The sequence below is a fragment of the Bos indicus genome, chromosome 15, assembly GCF_029378745.1.
Source record: "Bos indicus isolate NIAB-ARS_2022 breed Sahiwal x Tharparkar chromosome 15, NIAB-ARS_B.indTharparkar_mat_pri_1.0, whole genome shotgun sequence".
Taxonomy (NCBI): domain Eukaryota; kingdom Metazoa; phylum Chordata; class Mammalia; order Artiodactyla; family Bovidae; genus Bos; species Bos indicus.
The window spans coordinates 63,722,131-63,737,017 of NC_091774.1; the positions used below are offsets into that span (position 1 = coordinate 63,722,131).

The 14,887-nt window shown below is 41.7% G+C and overlaps 1 pseudogene; it reads left to right on the forward strand.

Annotated features, from left to right (window-relative positions):
* Nucleotides 1-1,743: 1,743 nt before the first annotated feature.
* On the forward strand, nucleotides 1,744-14,493 carry LOC139187351 (craniofacial development protein 2 pseudogene; annotated as a pseudogene).
* Nucleotides 14,494-14,887: the final 394 nt, after the last annotated feature.

Below are 14,887 nucleotides of genomic sequence, written 5' to 3' on the forward strand. Positions count from 1 at the left end.
GAAGACAGGGACAAGGTAACAGGTGGCTGATAATCAATGTGAATCAGTGTAGCACACAGGCTATAGGAAGTCATGCAAGGAAATGCTTCACTTATTTCTAAACCATTTTCAAAGAATGGCTCGTTGGATCTGAACTGTGTCCTGCATCCTAGAAGAAATGTGAACTGGAGAGCAATATCCCTGAGCACAGATCTCCCACTTTCTAAAAGAATCTAGGGCCAGGCACATAGACTGATGCAGAGTCATTGCACCACTTTGCATGGACTCACAGCCTCTTCTGCCTCACACAGTCCCTCAAAATCTGACTTCCTCCTCTATGTAAAGAAAGAGGACTTGCCGTCCTGCAGTCTGAGGGACTGTGTCCAAATCTGTCCAAATCCTGAGAGAGTGATTCACAAGAAGAAGTCGTGTCTCCTAAAGAACCACATGAAATACACTAAAATAGTGGGGGGCGGGGGGAAGAGCAAGCACTTTGTGTTGAAAGAGAAACTTTTATATGTAAAATTGTGTAGGAGGCTTAAAAACAATTATAGGAAAAGCAAAACAGATAATCCTACATATTAACTGAATATTTTCCTCCCTACAGATTTGAAAATAGCAACATGTATCTGATTTTATAAACAGAACACATAAGGCTAGCTTAGGGCATCAGTTTCCTAGGGAGTGCTGTCTTCAGATATGAAAGTGGGTGTTTGTGGTGGGGGCTGAGATGGCATAAATATTTTCCAAGCCCTATTCAAATAGCAACTTCTGTCTGTTACCAAGCTATCAATTTTTCCAACAGTTGATTGCAAATTCACCTCATAAATCAATCTGTACAAGAGGTCAGAAGCCAACCACAGCCAATTAAAACCTCTCAGCAATAATTCATCCAAGATCTGAGTAAGGATTTTTTTTTACAAGTCCTAGGAGGCTCTTGTTTATTCTAATCAGATCAGTAGAGGAAGAACTAAATTGGGTAGGACCCGCATTTTTCTCTTATCCTGGGACACAAACTCAGATGTTTTTATAAGGAAAGGAAGAGGAAGAGGAGAATGATATGAGGAAAGAGTGGGCTGAAGAATTTAGAACTCTTTCTCCACACAAAGTAGTGTTCCCAGGGCTCTCCCCAAGGCTTGATCTGCTTCTGGTTTCCCCTACTTGACCTGGGGAGCTTCTATTCCAACCTCTTTGGGGTCTGAGTCCTGTCAGTAATGTGTCCGACAAATAAATACAGCTAACTACATTTAGTGAGGGGCTGTGATACATCAGACCCTGTGGAGGACTGAAGGAAATGCAGTATGCTTGCTGCTTTTTAGGAAACTTCAGACCAAAGAGGATTAACCAGGTGTGAGAAAGTGCTGGAAAAAGTAGGAGGCTATATGTGCTCGTGCGTGTGTGCTAAGTCGCTTCCCTTGTCTCTGACTGTGCAACCCCATGGACTGTAGCCCACCAGGCTCCTCTGTCCATGAGATTCTCCAAGCAAGAATACTGGAGTGGGTAGCCATTCCCTTCTCCAGGGCATCTTCCCGACCCAGGGATCGAACACAGGTCTTCTGCATTGCAAGCAGATTCTTTACCATCTGACCCTACAGGGAAACCCAGATGAAAGGAGAGCTTTGCCAAGCACTAACATGCTCTCGGCAACCCACTCCAGTGTTCTTGCCTGGAGAATCCCAGGGACGGTGGAGCTTGGTGGGTTGCCGTCTATGGGGTCGCACAGAGTCGGACACGACTGAAGCGACTTAGCAGCAGCAGCAGCATGCTCTCTGGCCCCTGACGCCTGCTCAGTGTTGGCTATATATAACTAAGAGCAATACCAGACTCTAGGCCCTGCCATAGTGCTCCCTGCTTATCAGCTCACTTTGGTTTCAAGATGCTCCCTCCAGTTCCAGGTCTAACCAGACTCTTGATTGATCACCCGGGGGGTCTGCAATGACACCTACTGGAGGTTAGGCCTGAGGAAGTGCAGGCTCCCACAGTCCTGTTGCCCACAGCCTCCTTGGCCTCCTCCCTGGGGTAGCACAGCCCATTGGGCAGCCCCTGCTCTGTCCGAGGGGCTCAGTGAGGCTCAAAACTCTTCCACCTGATTAGCAAGCCTCTCATTTAATCCCCACTTCAGCCAGCCTCAGATGCACAAGCAAACCTTCCAGCTCCTTTTTATAATAGAATGCTTTATTTTCTAATTATAAATATAAACATAAAAGCTTATTATAACAATTTGAACAGATGTGAAGGGTATAAGAGAAAAATTAATAATCTCCCTACCTCCACCCCCTTATCTCTCTCCTTGCTACCCCCATCCTAAGGTAACAAGTGGAAATTATTCTGTGAATGTCCTCCCATGACTTGTAAATATCATAAAAATACTTTTGAAGTGTTTATACAAACACATGCAATCATATAGTTTGATGATTAAGTATTACATCTGCAATATTGCTTTCTTTTCCCATACTGTCCAAAATATTTTGGACATCTTTACCTCCCTGGTGGCTCAAATGGTAAAGAATCTGCCTGCAACACAGGATCCCTGGGTCTGGAAGATCCCCTGGAAGAAGGCATGGCTACCCACTCCAATATTCTTGCCTGGAGAATTCCACAGACAGAGGAGCCTGGCCGGCCACAATCCATGGGGTCACAAAAAGTCGGACATGACTGAGTGACTAATACCTAGAAACTCTAGACAGCGCTGTGAGTTCTTTACCCACAAGTTCTGCAGAACATTCAAAAAGTAAATAGAAATATCAGCTTTGTCTTCCTGGTGACTACCTCTTAGGTTTCAACCTCTTCTGTCCAAGGCTTTAAGTTCCAAAAACCTGTGAGATGGGGGAAGTAAATCAAAGAGTCATAACTTTTATTTCTCTGTAAAACCAGAGTATTTGTGGCTATTTATGGTCCATTTCCCTGTCCTCGAGTTTCTCTTGTGGCTCAGCTGGTAAAGAATCTGCCTGCAATGCGGGAGACCTGGGTTCAATCCCTGGGTTGGGAAGATCCCCTGGAGAAGGGAAAGGCTACCCACTCCAGTATTCTGGCCCGGAGAAATCCATGGACTATCTCTGAGAGTCACTCTAGTAGCAAGTTTGAAAGTCATTTCTGGACTTCCCTGGTGGCTCAGACGGTAAAGCATCTGTCTACAATGTGGAAGACCGGGGTTTGATCCCTGAATTGGGAAGATCCCCTGGAGAAGGAAATGGCATCCACTCCAGGACTATTGCCTGGAAAATCCCATGGACAGAGGAGCCTGGTAGGCTACAGTCCATGGGGTCGCAAAGAGTCGGACACAACTGAGCGACTTCACTATAGCCCTGTCCTCAGATATTCCCTTTGTCTTCAACTTTTTTGTAGATTTGGAGACATGTGCAAAGAAAAGCTCGCAGCAAAAGACACTATCTCCCTCTCAGAGATCTCTGCAACTACCAACACATGGTCCTACCTGAGAATGAGGAAACGAGTGTGCAGACAAGTTTTACCCACTCTGTGGTTACCCTGATCCAGCCCTCAAACTCATCAGCCAGGAGCGCAGGGCCCTTCAGAAAAACACATCACAACAAACAGGGTGTGACCGAGACATTCAGCTGTTGAAACAGCTGGCATTTTAATGAAACTGGCTGGGCAAGTCCAAGAGTAGTTAGGAGTCACCTTTCTCATCAAGTCCTAGGCAGTTTCTGAGAAAATGAGCATCAAGCCAAATCCTGCCCCATACCAAGGACTTCAGAGAGACACAGAAGGGAAGAGGAGACGTTCACGGTGGTCATCTTCCCTTCCTCTGAATTCATCCCCAGCAATCCTGGCAGGAAAAAACCATCTAAAGGGATGAGACTGCTCTTAGGATGACTGACTTAGGTTCTCTCTCTCAACTCTTAGGGACAAGAGACCAACACGTCTTATATCCACCCTGCGTTGGGACAAGAGCATAGATAAAGAGACACAGCTGAGTGAATCAAGATGAGAGCTGAGAAAAAAGTAATGTATCTAGGGAGAGAAAAAGGTGCTCTGACACCAAGCTTAAGCCCCTAAATCCTGCCCAGCACTAACAAGGATAAGGAAGCTTCCTGTAGCTAGAAAGAGGCAGCCCTCACATAGTTACTTATCACTGGCCCACTGCATTTATTATTGTCTGAGAGATAGAGAAAGTGACCATGTTTATGGCAGGTTAAAGGGAAATTGGAACATGGGGTTTGTGAGACTCCTGGAGCTGATGGAGACTAGAAAGAAAACATCGCACAGCGTGGAGACCCACTCTGGTAGACACACATGCACACTCCCCAAGCATGCTCTGTGTATGTTTACCACTGGACTGTGAGCTAACTGAAAATAGGGCTGATGGTTTACTCCATGTGCATCTTCTCCCATGTACCCCTTCACAGGAAACGAGCTTCATGAAGCAGGAGCTCAGGAAATATCTGTGAAGTGAACTCTCTCAGAGAATGGAATCTTCTCTGATTGTCAGTGAAAACAACCTAATCTTCAGCTAACACTGTTCCGAGTCTGAATATTATTCAGGGACAAGACCAGCCAGGACACAAGAAAGAGTCAAGCAGAAGTTAAAGAAGATGCTGTTTCCAACCTTGACAATAGATTGAGTAGATCAGTTTTCACAAAAGAGATGACTCTATTAAAATATATATATATTATTTTTTTTTTACTTTCCCATTTACACTCTTTTAACGTGATGATGAAATCTCTACTCTTTTTTCATTTTTGACATGAGGCTTAAGATATGAGTAAATATACCCCAGCACAGTGCCTGGTATATACAAATACCCTCACCTATCCCCCACCCCCAGGGCTGGTTTCCTTCTCCTTTTCCCGACCCTGTGGACTTTAATGCGTGGAAGTTGGAGTAAACTGATGCAGATTCTTTCTGAGAGCTCAATTTGGCAGGAGGAGGAGGGATGAGGGCCCAGGAAGAGCATTAGTGAGGAGCTGGGGAAATGGTTCTGTTTTGGTGAATTTGCCTGCAAAAAAGTACACATATGAATGGCTGCAACTTCAAAGCCACTTGATGCTTTTAAGCCAGGATGAACATATTCAAGAAAAGTCTAGCTGATAGGGATCTAATTCGACTATCCTCAGAAAACCTATTCTACAGTATGTATTGTAATTTGTTATATCTAGTTCCTCATCTCCCCACTCTAAAAAAAGAAAACACACTTACAGACTTTATGAAGAATCCTATGTTGACTTTCTTTGAACATGACCTAGAAAAACAAATGACAATAGAAAATGTCCCACAAACACTGATAACACAAAGAAATAAAACTTTTGCCCAGTCCTCCAACCCCCCACTTTTTGAATAATGAAATTTAAATTATTTGGTAATTTAAATTATTTGTGGCCTGTTATGACATTTACTTAGAGGAAGCATGCAGATTCATAATGTTAAATAATTAAATGTGTTCTTTTGTTTGAAAGTTTTTTAAATTCTACAATGAGACACAGAAAACAGAAAGAAGACATCTGAGATTCTGTAGAAATTTAATCTATATATATACATGGATTAAAAAATGGCATTGCAGGTAACTGCTTTCTGGCTAACTTAAACTCTGATATGATTGTTATTCAGTTTTTGAGACGTCTTTTGGCACGTTTTTGGCACGTCTCAAATTCGTGTATGACTCCTTAGAAGTGTTTGATTGAAAAGCTACAGAATTAAATCATAAAAGCCAAAGTGAGACTCTTAAGCCATTTTACCCTCTGATTTAGCTTGATTCTGTTAATATTTTTTTCTTCTAAATTTTTCTTTCCCAGCCATGTTTTTCCAATACCATCATTTTAGTTTCAAATACTATCATAACTGTGCTTTCAGAACATCAACATTTTGCACTGACGTTATAAATTAATTCTTTTATTCAGCAAATGTTGATTGAACTGCCAATATGGTACCAAGAAAGGAATTTTAAAAGATGAATAGCGTCTCTGAGTCTACCTTTTCCTATAGCCGTGTTTTTAAAACCGTAGTAATATTTCAGATATCTTTTTTTATATGCCCTAAAACATAAAACAAAAACTAACCAGGATATAGAGGGAAAAGTAGATTGCAAATACTACAAATGAGTTGTGTAACTACACTATAGGAAGGAGGATGAAAAGAGCTGAGTTAAGTAACCATGGAAAACAGTATCTTGACTGAATATTGTCAGGCCAAAGACAAAGAGAACTACCTGTAAATATTGTCTTCTATTTAGTAAAGATGTCTTATTAAAAGTTTACTGAGACAAATAAATAAATAGGTTATAGATAATCATGACCTGATTTCTCACTGTTAGTGAAAGCCGTTGCAAATAAAGAAAAGGAAAAGGTTAACATGAACCCTGTGGTGTTGAACTGAAATCCAAGCTATCAGTATAAACTGATAATTTTATATCAATGTTGGTGGCTCAGTCCGTAAAGAATCTCCCTGCAGTGCAAGAGACTGGGGTTTGATCCCTAGGTGGGAAAGATCTCCTGGAGAAGGGAATGGCTACCCACTCTAGTATTCTTGTCTGGAGAATTCCATGGACAGAGGAGCCTAGCAGGCTACAGTCCATGGGGTCACAAAGAGTCAGACACCACTGAGCTACTAACATTTACTTTTTTTCATATATGTATATATATACAAATCAAAACCTGATGAAACATACATACAGAAATATAGGTGGGTATAAATGGTACTGATGAGTATATATGAATGGTTTATAGTTACATAATTTCCTAGTTAACTGTGAGAGGACCTAGAAATGATGGTACCCAGTCTCAACATTCACATCCAGTGCCTAGATCTTGGTTTCTAAACATCAGTTTAGTTCAGTTCAGTTCAGTCACTCAGTTGTGTCCGACTCTGTGACCCCATGAATTGCAGCACGCCAGGCCTCCCTGTCCATCACCAACTCCCGGAGTTCACTCAAACTTGTGTCCATCAAGTCGGTGATGCCATCCAGCCATCTCATCCTTCGTTGTCCCCTTCTCCTCCTGCCCTCAATTCCTCCCAGCGTCAGTCTTTTGCAGTGAGTCAACTCTTCGCATCAGGTGGCCAAAGAATTGGAGTTTCAGCTTCAACATCAGTCCTCCCAAAGAACACCCAGGACTGATCTTCTTTAGGATGGACTGGTTGGATCTCCTTGCAGTCCAAGGGACTCTCAAGAGTCTTCTCCAACACCACAGTTCAAAAGCATCAATTCTGCGCTCAGCTTTCTTCACAGTCCAACTCTCACATCCATACATGACCACTGGAAAAACCATAGCCTTGACTAGATGGACCTTTGTTGACAAAGTAATGTCTCTGCTTTTTAATATGCTATCTAGGTTGGTCATAATTTTCCTTCCAAGGAGTAAGCATCTTTTAATTTCATGGCTGCAAACACCATCTGCAGTGATTTTGGAACCCCCAAAAATAGTCTGACACTGTTTCCACTGTTTCCCCATCTATTTCCCATGAAGTGATGGGACCAGATGCCATGATCTTAGTTTTCTGAATGTTGAGCTTTATGCCAACTTTGTCACTCTCCTCCTTCACTTTCATCAAGAGGCTCTTTAGTTCTTCTTCACTTTCTGCCATAAGGGTGGTATCATCTGCATATCTGAGGTTATTGATATTTCTCCCGGCAATCTTGATTCCAGCTTGTGCTTCCTCCAGCCCAGCGTTTCTCATGATGTACTCTGCATACAACTTAAATAAGCAGGGTGACAATATACAGCCTTGATGTACTCCTTTTCCTAGTTGGAACCAGTCTGTTGTTCCATGTCCAGTTCTAACTGTCGCTTCCTGATCTGCATATAGGTTTCTCAAGAGGCAGGTCAGGTGGTCTGGTATTCCCATCTCTTTCAGACTTTCCCACAGTTTATTGTGATCCACACAGTCAAAGGCTTTGGCATAGTCAATAAAGCAGAAATAGATGTTTTTCTGGAACTCTCTTGCTTTTTCCACAATCCGGCAGATGTTGGCAATTTGATCTCTAAACATCATCCTCCAGAAAGAGGAACCAAGGCTCCTTGGAGAAGTGGCTGGGCGAGGGCAGGGAAAATACAAATGGGAAAAAATGCAAAGTCCCAAAACATGTCCCTCAAGATATCTATTAACTTCAAAGGGAAAGATGGTAACTCTTCAGTGGAGAAACTCTTCAGATACTACCTTAACCAAATGATCAAAGTTAAAATTACCAGTTATAAAAATATACTGACATCATGGTCCCCTTGATTTGAGAAGGACATCACATAATTTCTAGTGTTCTGGTCAAAAATTCATAACCTTGCTCTCATCATGAGAAAACATCAGACATTCGAATTTAAAGATATTCTACATAACAACGGTTATCCTTCAAAAATGTTAAGGTCGTAAAAGATTTAGAAAGCCTATCATACTCTCTTACAGACTTAAGGAGGCTAAGAATTAACAACCAGGTGCAATGTAAGATGCTGGAAGAGATGCTGAAACAGAAAAAGAACACTGGGGAGGGAAACTGGTGAAATTCAAATTGTATCAATGTTAATTTCCTGGGTTTGATGATTACCCTGTGAGTCTGTAAGATGTTAACATTTGAGGAAACTAGGAACAGGCTGCACTCCTCATGCAACTTGTTGGATAAGCTTAAAACTAGTTAAAAACAAAAGTTTTTAAAAAGATGTAAGAATATTTTTGCCCTCAAAGAGAACTTAGTGGGAAATAATAGTGGAGGAGACTGGGGGTTAGGACTCTGCCTACATAGTACAAAGCTGCTTCTGACAGCTCCAAGCTCTGTTTACCCATATGCTTACCACCTTCTAACACATTATGTAGCTTACTTCTTTGTTACATTTAGTGTTTACTGCATGCTCCCTTTCTAGAAGACAGATTCTCTGAGGGAGGGTCTTTGTTTACTGGTTTATCTTGAGATCCCAGAAGAGTGTCTGGCACAATGGAAGCAGTCAACATGTATGTGTTTGATAAATAAATGATACATATTTGCAAAAGAATAAATGCAAGACAGCCTAATGTATAAAAGATGTAGCAAACTCAGATGCCTCAAGGCTTGGCCCAGTAACTTAAATACATGAAGGGGTGACTTTTGTGTACTGGTGTATCTCATATGACCCACGTAGTTCCTGGAACACAGAAAACAATAAATATTTGCTAAAAGAATTAATATGAGACATTTTTTATTAGTTGGATGCAAATTATACACCTGAAATTTTAGTAGGATTTTGATTATGTGCTGTGCTTAGTCGCTCAGTTGTGTACAACTCTGGGACCCTATGGACTGTAGCCCACCAGGCTCCTCTGTACATGGGGATTATCCAGGCAAGAATACTGAAGCAGGTTTCTATGCCCTCCTCCAGGGGATCTTCCCAAACCAGGGATCGAACCCAGGTATCCCCCACTGCAGGTGAATTTTTTACCAGCTGAGCCACCAGGGAAGCCCAGGAATACTAGAATGGGTAGCCTCTTTCTCCAGGGGATCTTCCTGACCCAGGAATCAAACTGCGGTCTCCTGAATTGCAGGCGGATTCTTTACAAGCTGAACTACCAGGAAGCCCTTTGATTATGTAAATATCACTATAATGGATTATACAAAATTTAAGGAAGATAAAACTAAATTTACTGGTCAATGCAAAGATATTCTAAATAATACTTTTTTATCTGCTCCATGCTAAGAATGTCACTTCCTCTATGATCTAAAAAAGAAAAGTTTGTTGAAGGGAAAAGATATTACTCAAAAATGCTGTAGTGAGAGTATCATATGTTGTTGGTGGCAATGGTAATGGCTGTAAGTTTCTAGAAAGCATTCAGAACTATAAATCAGGAGTCTAAAAAAATGTGCTTAAGTTTTCACATAGTAATTCCTCTTCTGGAACCTCTCTTCCAAATTGAACCATGTAGACAGTCATCACAGAGTTAATTATACAATTGAAAGAGTAACCAAAAAAACAGTAACCAAAAGGTCAGGGGCCACGGCTGAGAGGAGCTATCCCACGTCAGAGGTAAGGAGCAGCGGCTGCACTTTGCTGGAGCAACCATGAAGAGATACCCCACGTCCAAGGTAAGAGGAACCTAAGTAAGACTGTAGGCACTGAGAGAGGGCATCAGAGGGCAGACAGACTGAAACCACAATCACAGACAACAGGCCAATCTGATCACACGGACCACAGCCTTGTCTAACTCAGTGAAACTAAGCCATGCCATGTGGGGCCACCCAAGATGGACGGGTCATGGTGGAGAGGTCTAACAGAATGTGGTCCACCGGAGAATGGAATGGCAAACCACTTCAGTATTCTTGCCTTGAGAACCCCATGAACAGTATGAAAAGGCAAAACGATAGGATACTGAAAGAGGAACTCCACAGGTCAGTAGGGGCCCAATATGCTACTAGAGATGAGTGGAGAAATAACTCCAGAAAGAATGAAGAGATGGAGCCAAAGCAAAAACAACACCCAGTTGTTGATGTGACTGGTGATAGAAGCAAGGTTCGATGCTGTAAAGAGCAATGTTGCATAGGAACCTGGAATGTTGGGTGCATGAATCAAGGCAAATTGGAAGTGGTCAAACAGGAGATGGCAAGAGTGAACGTCAACATTATAGGATTCAGCAAACTAAGATGGACTGGAATGGGTGAATTTAACTCAGATGACCATTATATCTACTACTGCAGGCAGGAATCCCTTAGAAGAAATGGAGTAGCCATCATAGTCAACAAAAGAGTCCGAAATGCAGTACTTGGATGCAATCTCAAAAATTACAGAATGATCTCTGTTCATTTCCAAGGCAAACCATTCAATATCACAGTAATCCAAGTCTATGCCCCAACCAGTAACGCTGAAGAAGCTGAAGTTGAACAGTTCCATGAAGACCTATGAGACCTTATAAAACTAACACCCAAAAAAGATGTCCTTTTCATTATTGGGGACTGGAATGCAAAAGGAGGAAGTCAAGAAACACCTGGAGTAACAGGCAAATTTGGCCTTGGAGTACAGAATGAAGCAGGGCAAAGGCTAATAGAGTTCTACCAAGAGAATGCATTGGTCACAGAAAACACCCTCTTCCAACATCACAAAAGAAGACTCTACACATGGACATCACCAGATGGTCAACACCAAAATCAGATTGATTATATTCTTTGCAGCCAAAGATGGAGAAGCTCTATACAGTCAGCAAAAGCAAGACTGGGAGCTGACTGTGGCTCAGATCATGAACTCCTTATTGCCAAATTCAGATTTAAATTGAAGAAAGTGGAGAAAACCACTAGACCGTTCAAGTATGACCTAAATCAAATCCCTTATGACTATATAGTGGAAGTGAGAAATAGATTTAAGGGACTAGATCTGATTGATAGAGTGCCTGATGAACTATGGATGGAGGTTTGTGACATTGTACAGGAGACAGGAATCAAGGCCATTAACAAGAAAAAGAAATGCAAGAAAGCAAAATGGCTGTCTGAGGAGGCCTTACAAATAGCTGTGAAAAGGGAAGCGAAAAGCAAAGGAGAAAAGGAAAGATATACCCATTTGAATGCAGAGTTCCAAAGAATAGCAAGGAGAGATAAGAAAGCCTTCCTCAGTGATCACTGCAAAGAAATGCAGGAAAACAGTAGAATGGGAAAGACTAGAGATCTCTTCAAGAAAATTAGAGATACCAAGGGAACATTTTAGGCAAAGATGGGCTCGATAAAGGACAGAAATGGTAGGGAACTAACAAAAGCAGAAGATATTAAGAAGAGGTGGCAAGAATACACAGAAGAACTGTACAAAAAAGATCTTCACGACCCAGATAATCACAATGGTGTGATCACTGACCTAGAGCCAGACATCCTGGAATGTGAAGTCAAGTGGGCCTTAGGAAGCATCACTACGAATAAAGCTAGTGGAGGTGATGGAATTCCAGTTGAGCCATTTCAAATTCTGAAAGATGGTGCTGTGAAAGTGTTGCACTCAATATGCCAGCAAATTTGGAAAACTCAGCAGTGGCCACAGGACTGGAAAAGGTCAGTTTTCATTCCAATCTCAAAGAAAGACAATGCCAAAGAATGCTCAAATGACTGCACAATTGCACTCATCTCACATGCTAGTAAAGTAACGCTCAAAATTCTCCAAGACAGGCTTCAGCAATACATGAACCCTGAACTTCCAGATGTTCAAGCTGGTTTTAGAAATGGCAGAGAAACCAGAGATCAAATTGCCAACATCCGCTGGATCATCAAAAAAGTAAGAAAGTTCCAGAAAAACATCTATTTCTGCTTTATTGACTTTTTATATGCCAAAGAAAAACATCTATTTCTGCTTTATTGACTTTTTATATGCCAAAGCCTTTGACTGTGTGGATCACAATAAACTGTGGAAAATTCTGAAAGAGATGGGAATACCACCTGACCTGCCTCTTGAGAAACCTATATGCAGGTCAGGAAGCAACAGTTAGAACTGGACATGGAACAACAGACTGGTTCCATACAGGAAAAGGAGTACATCAAGGCTGTATATTGTCACCCTGCTTATTTAACTTGTATGCAGAGTACCTCATGAGAAACGCTGGCTGGAGGAAGCACAAGCTGGAATCAAGATTGCCGGGAGAAATATCAAGAACCTCAGATATGCAGATGATACCACCCTTATGGCAGAAAGTGAAGAGAACTAAAAAGCCTCTTGATGAAAGTGAAAGAGGAAAGTGAAAAAGTTGGCTTAAAGGTCAACATTCAGAAAACGAAGATCATGGCATCCGGTCCCATCACTTCATGGGAAATAGATGGGGAAAAAGTGGAAACAGTGGCTGACTTTATTTTTCTGGGCTCCAAAATCACTGCAGATTGTGATTGCAGCCATGAAATTAAAAGATGCTTACTCCTTGGAAGGAAAATTATGACCAACGTAGATAGCATATTCAAAAGCAGAGACATTACTTTGTCAACAAAGGTCCATCATGTCAAGGCTATGGTTTTTCTAGTGGTCATGTATGGATGTGAGAGTTGGACTATAAAGAAAGCTGAGCACCGAAGAATTGATGCTTTTAAACTGTGGTGTTGGAGAAGACTCTTGAGAGTCCTTTGCACTGCAAGGAGATCCAACCAGTCCATCCTAAAGGAGATCAGTCCTGGGTGTTCATTGGAAGGACTGATGTTGAAGCTGAAACTCCAATACTTTGGCCACCTGATGTGAAGAGCTGACTCATTTGAAAAGACTCTGATGCTGGGAAAGATTGAGGGCAGGAGGAGAAGGGGACAGCAGAGGATAAGATGGTTGATGGCATCGCCGACTCAATGGACATGGGTTTGGGTGGACTCCCTGAGTTGTGATGGACAGGGAGGCCTGGAGTGCTGTGGTTAATGGGGTCCCAAAGAGTTGGACACACCTGAGTGACAGAACTAAACTGAACCAAAAAATGTATATCAACAAGGTGAAAATGGGTAAGTACATAATAATATATCACTTTTAGGACCATCAGAAAGTGCTTATGCTAGAATGTTAAGTGAAAAAGAGGAGGATACAAAGCTGTATGCTACTGCCGCTGCTGCTAAGTCGATTCAGTCATGTCCAACTCTGTGCGATCCCATAGACGGCAGCCCACCAGGCTCCTCCATCCCTGGGATTCTCTAGTCAACAACACTGGTGTGGGTGCCATTTCCTTCTCCAATGCATGCATGCATGCTAAGTTGCTTCAGTGTTGTCCAACTCTATGCAACCCCATGGACAGCAGCCCACCAGGCTCCTCTGTCCACAGGATTCTCCAGGAAAGAATACTGGAGTGGATTCCCAAAAAAGCTATATAGGTGGTATTATCACAATAATAAAAAATATTACTGAAAAAATGAAAATTTGCATGGTCTCTGCTTCTTTATACTTTGCTTTTCATTCTGACCACAGTTAATGTATACTATACTTTTAAAAGCAGAAAAGATGCCAATGATAAAATATAAAAACATTTGATTGATTAATCTTAAAAATGCTATGAAATAGAGAAAAAGTCAAATGCCAAAATGAAATTTGTATAAAAACTTACAGTGTTACCAGAATAAATGCTAAATGGACCCAAGATCTACATGTATCAATAAAAAATAAAGCCAGAGCACTACCAAAAAGAAATTCCTTTATAATCTGCAGTGAAGAAAGCCTAACTATGTCTCAAAGGCTGAAAGTAATAAAAGGAAAAACAATAAATTTAAATGCATTAAAAACTTTTTATTGAGTAACAAAATAACACCGTAGGAAAACTACATCAGTAATAACAACAAAAGACAAAGATGGTGGTGGGGATATTTGCAACTTTTATTTATAACAAGGACTAATTCTCTAAAAATAAAGGGCTCTTAAGAAAAAGAGAAAAACTTAATAAAAAATGGGCATAAAACATGACCATACTATTTACAGGAAAAGATAAACAGATAACTCTTTAAGTACACAATAAAATGCTCAAGTTCTTTCATAATAAGAGAACTCTGAACTAACACTGCCCTGAGACACCATTTCTTACCTATTCAGTTCAGTTCAGTTGCTCAGTCATGTCCGACTCTTTGCGACCCCATGAATCGCAGCACGCCAGGCCTCCCTGTCCATCACCAACTCCTGGAGTTCACTCAGACACACAGTCCATCGAGTCAGCGATGCCATCCAGCCATCTCATCCTCTGTCGTCCCCTTCTCCTCCTGCCCCCAATCCCTCCCAGCATCAGAGTCTTTTCCAATGAGTCAACTCTTCGCATGAGGTGACCAAAGTACTGGAGTTTCAGCTTTAGCATCAGTACTTCCAAAGAAATCCCAGGGCTGATCTCCTTCAGAATGGACTGGTTGGATCTCCTTGCAGTCCAAGGGACTCTCAAGAGTCTTCTCCAACACCACAGTTCAAAAGTATCAATTCTTCGGCGCTCAGCCTTCTTCACAGTCCAGCTCTCACATCCACAGCTGGCAGAAATCCTAAAGCTTGATAACACTGTGAGGCTGTGTGGGAACAAGTTTCTCATACAGGTTTGGTA